A 5,531-nucleotide genomic window follows, 5' to 3' on the forward strand; every position below is an offset into this window, starting at 1 on the left:
TTAAAGCGTTCAGAACGTGTTTTGGGGATGAGGTGACTAGAAGGGTATGGAGAGGGCTGCAGAAGGTTCGGGTGGGGTAGAGGGAATGACTGTTTTTTTGGACTTTGCTTCTGTATAATGTAGGTGTTTGATTTTAAAACTTGATGTACATTTGACTTTTGAATAGTATGATGGAATGCCGAAAGAGGATTTATCTTTGTATCTTTGTACTGTGAATTTGTTGTAAAGAATGGTTTTGGTGTTAATAAATATCTGTTCTTATCAGTTTAACATTTGATACTTCCCCTATCCGGGGACTACATATTACATTGATTTTTGGATCACGGAGCTGGAGCTGGAGCTGGAGCCGGGGCTTGCTCGGTCCACTCCACGAATCGGCCTGGTATTGCAATGTCTTCAGGAATGGTGTGCTTCCCTTTTCAGGGATTGCCGCTTATTGTGACGAATAACAGAGCAAGGAATGAGGGCCTTGTCCTGGCTCCCACTGAGGTCTGCCCTTGCAGATGCCCTGGTTGCTGTTTTATTGAAAATTCTCCTCTGATGCACCCACCTGAGGTCTTGGAGTCTTTCACTAACTTTCATGCATCAAATCAGGTGTGTTTGGTTGAAGGGAGTCATCTAAAACAGATGAGACACTTTGTCTCCTTTGTCTGAGACACCCAATTCAGATCTTTGAGTCTTCGAGATCGCTTCTCGGCCTTTTGGCTAAGATCACGTGTCTGGTCGGACAGTTGAGACTGCGATCGCCTCTTGGAGTTTTCCTGTCTCAAGATCCTTTTATATCTCGAGTCACACAACTTTTAAGAGGTACATTGAAATCTGCTGTTTCAGGCTCCAACAAGTTTTAAGGTGAGGTCTTTTAATTATTTATTTGATTATTTATTGTTGTATTTATTGTTGTTTTTAAGGTTTTTAGGCTGTTGGTGCCTCCACCATGTTGGCTGCCCATGCGGAGGCACCACAGCATGCGTTTTCGTTTTAAAGAGGTGAATGGTAAGTTCCTGGGGATGTCACATCTTGACTTCTCCAGGAAGCTAATCCAGGGAACCCTTAATTTTAAACCTACAGAATTGAACTGCTTAATGACTCTGCCCCTGAACAAAGGCTTTGATCTAAGTTTTTGATCTGCTTCCTTGTTGCAAGATTTCTGGCAAAGGTTTGATGCTTGTAAGACCCATTTCTCCATGTTTTCTGTTGAAAAGCTTTCTGACAATTCACTGAAAACTGTGATTGTTAGAATGTTTAATGAAACAGTGAGTGGGAGATGATTTTGTTGTATGGCTAGCGGAGATTTTTGCACAGTTCGTAGTCAACCAGTCAAGGTAGTAGACGAAGATGGCATCTGGAATTGCGCTTGGTGGAGTTTCCCATAAAACAATGGGAAGATTCCAGGGCCTAAGTCAGATACCTTCAATGATTGTGTTGGGAGAGAACTGCGGCTACATTCATTATCAAGGAATGCCCAAATTGTGCAGGAAGTGTGGGAGAATAGGGCATCTTGCAGAAGCATGCCAGGAAATCGTGTGTGGGCAAGTGTAAAGAAAGTGGTCACAGTTTTGAGGAATGTACCAATGGCAGACGGTGTAATTTTATGTGGTGAAACCGACCATCTCTACAGAGATTGCCCAAAAAGCTTTGCCAACAAATTGTAAAGTAACAAAATGTCCACCCCACTAAATGAGCAAACTGAGGAAGAAAGGGAGGAGGCGGAGCCTGAGGTTTTGGCGGGAAATTCAAATATCCTGCCATTCTAAAGTGAAAAAAAGTGAAAAAAGTGTCTCAAAGCTTGGACAAGGAAGAGAAAGTGGGGCGGCCACAGGGGCGGAGTCAAGTTTGGTGTTGTGCACAGAGGGAGGAAAGCCACTCCCCAACAAGATGGAAACAAAATGGAGGATGAAGAGGATGAGACGGCTTCCTCCCTAGAAACTGTGTCAGAGATTAGTGTGGTGGACAGTGGGAGTGAAACTCTTTGTTCCCTCCCCAATGGTCAAGTCAAGTCAAGTCATCTTTATTTATATAGCGCTTTAAACAAAAAAGATTGCGTCAAAGCAACTGAACAACATTAATTAGGAAAACAGTGTGTCAATAATACAAAATGACAGTTAAAGGCAGTTCATCATTGAATTCAGTGATGTCATCATGCAGCTCAGTTCAGTTTAAATGGTATCTGTGCAATAATTTGCAATTAAGTCAACGATATCGCTTGTAGATGAAGTGACCCCAACTAAGCAAGCCAGAGGCGACAGCGGCAAGGAACTGAAACTCCATCGGTGACAGAATGGAGGAAAAAACCTTGGGAGAAACCAGGCTCAGTTGGGAGGCCAGTTCTCCTCTGACCAGACGAAACCAGCAGTTCAATTCCAGGCTGCAGCAAAGTCAGGTTGTGCAGAAGAATCATCTGTTTCCTGTGGTCTTGTCCCGGTGGTCCGTCTGAGACAAGGTCTTTACAGGGGATCTGTCTCTGGGGCTCTAGTCCTGGTCTCCGCTGTCTTTTCAGGGCTGTAGAGGTCCTTTCTAGGTGCTAATCCACCATCTGGGCTGGATACATACTGGATCCGGGTGACTGCAGTGACCATCTGACTTGGATACAGACTGGATCTGGTGGCCACGGTGACCTCGGAATAAAGAGAGAAACAGACTAATATGAGCGTAAATGCCATTCTTCGAACGATATAGCAAGTACATCGGGTGTTATGGGAAGTGTGCCCGGTTCCGGTTTACCATAATTAATGCAGCCTTAAAAAATCCTTTAACGGATTTTTGATATTAGAAGTGTATTAGTATGTTATGTGTAAGCCAGGTTAAAGAGATGGGGTCTTTAATCTAGATTTAAACTGCAAGAGTGTGTCTGCCTCCCGAACAATGTTAGGTAGGTTATTCCAGAGTTTGGGCGCTAAATAGGAGAAGGATCTGCCACCCGCAGTTGACTTTGATATTCTAGGTATTATCAAATTGCCAGGGTGTTGAGAACGGAGCGGACGTGGAGGACTATAATGTAACAAGAGCTCGTTCAAATACTGAGGTGCTAAACCATTCAGGGCTTTATAAGTAATAAGCAACATTTTAAAATCTATACGATGTTTGATAGGGAGCCAGTGCAGTGTTGACAGGACCGGGCTAATATGATCATACTTCCTGGTTCTAGTAAGAACTCTAGCTGCTGCATTTTGGACTAACTGGAGTTTGGTTTACTAAGCATGCAGAACAACCACCCAATAGAGCATTACAATAGTCTAACCTTGAGGTCATAAACGCATGGATTAACATTTCTGCATTTGACATTGAGAGCATCGGGCGTAATTTAGATATATTTTTGAGATGGAAAAATGCAGTTTTACAAATGCTAGAAACGTGGCTTTCTAAGGAAAGGTTGCTAATCAAATAGCACACCTAGGTTCCTAACTGATGACGAAGAATTGACAGAGCAGCCATCAAGGCTTAGACAGCGTTCTAGGTCATTTCATGCAGAGCTTTTAGGTCCTATATTAACACCTCTGTTTTTTCAGAATTTAGCAGTAAGAAATTACTCGTCATCCAGTTTTTTTTATATCGACTATGCATTCAGTTAGTTTTTCAAATTGGTATGTTTCGCCAGGCCGCGATGAAATATAGAGCTGAGTATCATCAGCATAGCAGTGAAAGCTAACACCGTGTTTCCTGATGATATCTCCCAAGGGTAACATGTAAAGCGTGAAGAGTAACGGCCCTAGTACTGAGCCTTGTGGTACTCCATATTGCACTTTGTGATCGATATGATACCTCTTCATTTACTGCTACGAATTGATGGCGGTCATATAAGTACGATCTAAACCATGCTAATGCACTTCCATTAATGCCAACAAAGTGTTCTAGTCTATGCAAAAGAATAGTGTGGTCAATAGTGTCGAACGCAGCACTAAGATCTAATAGCACTAATAGAGAGATACAACACGATCAGATGATGATCAGAGCAGGTCATTTGTAACTCTAAGGAGAGCAGTCTCAGTACTATGATACACGGTCTAAATCCTGACTGGAAATCCTCACAGATGCCATTTTTTTGTCTAAGAAGGATATAATTGTGAGGATACTACCTTTTCTAGTATCTGTGAAAAGAAAAGGGAGATTCGAGATCGGTCTATAATTAACTAATTCTTTGGGGTCAAGTTGTGGTTTTTTGATGAGAGGCTTAATAACAGCCAGTTTGAAGGATTTTGGGACATACCCTAATAACAATGAGGAATTAATAATAGTCAGAAGAGGATCTATGACTTCGGGAAGCACCTCTTTTAAGAGCTTAGATGGCATAGGGTCTAATATACATGTTGTTGGTTTAGATGATTAACAAGTTTATACAATTCTTCCTCTCCTATAGTAGAGAATGAGTGGAACTGTTCCTCAGGGGATCTATAGTGCACTGTCCGGATGTGATACTGTAGCTGATGGCTGCATGGTTACCAATTTTATCTCTAATAGTATCGACGTTAGAAGTAAGTAGTTCATAAAGTCATTACTGCTGGTGATGTTGAGAAATGTCAACACTTGTTTTGATGCTTTATTTTTCGTTAATTTAGCCACTGTATTGAATATAATACCTGGGGTTAGTTTGTTTTCTTCTAAAACAAGAGACGAAAAGTAATCAGATTTAGCAGTTTTTTAATGCTTTTTTCTGTAAGATAGGTTACTTTCCCTCCAGGCAATATGAAATACTTCTAGTTTTGTTTTCCTCCAGCTGCGCTCCATTTTCCGGGCTTGCTCTCTTTAGGGTGCGAGTGTGCTCATTACACCACGGTGTCAGACTGTTTTCTTTTAACCTTCCTTAAGCGTAAAGGAGCAACTTTATTTAAAATGCTAGAAAAGAGAGAGCCGATAGTTCCTGTTACATCATCAAGTTGTTCTGAGGTTTTGGATATGCTAAGGAATTGGGCTACATCAGTAAGATTACTTTACAAAGCAGTCTTTTGTGGTAGAAGTGATGGTTCTACCATACTTGTAACAAGAAGTGGAATTTACAGTTTTCGCTATATGGAAGTTTGCACAAAACTAAAATAATGATCTGAGATTATTCATCCGCTTGACTGCATAATTTCAAACACCATACACATCAAATTCCATGTGACAGTATTAAGTCTAGAGTATGATTTCGACAATGGGTAGGTCATGAGAAGTGTTGTCTAACCCCAATAGAGTCAGAATGTCTATAAATGCTGATCCCAATGCAATCTTTTATATTATCCAACATGGATATTAAAATCACCCAACAATTAAAACTTTATCTGCAGCCAGCACTAACTCGGATGTAAAATCAGCAAACTCTTTTAATAAAGTCTGTATGGTCAAGTGCAAAAAAAGGTCTGCGAGATCTCCTCTAGTTCCCATAAAGGAGAAAAAGCTGAGGGCGTCACATTGGCTAGATAGTTCCCTCTTTGGAACCTCTAGACTGTATGTGGCCCAGCGAATCTCCTAAATGAAGTCTCTTTTCTGCACATTATGCTGAGACATCGTCGCCGAAGGAACCGCAAGAGTGTTTTCCCTCTGTGGACCCTGAGGCG

The 5,531-nt window shown here is 41.5% G+C and overlaps 1 non-coding gene across 1 annotated transcript; it reads left to right on the top strand.

Annotated features, from left to right (window-relative positions):
* The first annotated feature begins 229 nt into the window (after nucleotides 1-229).
* On the top strand, nucleotides 230-416 carry LOC122143661. Its single transcript, XR_006159306.1, has one exon. It is a non-coding gene; the product is annotated as a U2 spliceosomal RNA (small nuclear RNA).
* Nucleotides 417-5,531: the final 5,115 nt, after the last annotated feature.

This window comes from Cyprinus carpio, unplaced genomic scaffold (genome assembly GCF_018340385.1).
Source record: "Cyprinus carpio isolate SPL01 unplaced genomic scaffold, ASM1834038v1 S000006479, whole genome shotgun sequence".
Lineage (NCBI taxonomy): Eukaryota > Metazoa > Chordata > Actinopteri > Cypriniformes > Cyprinidae > Cyprinus > Cyprinus carpio.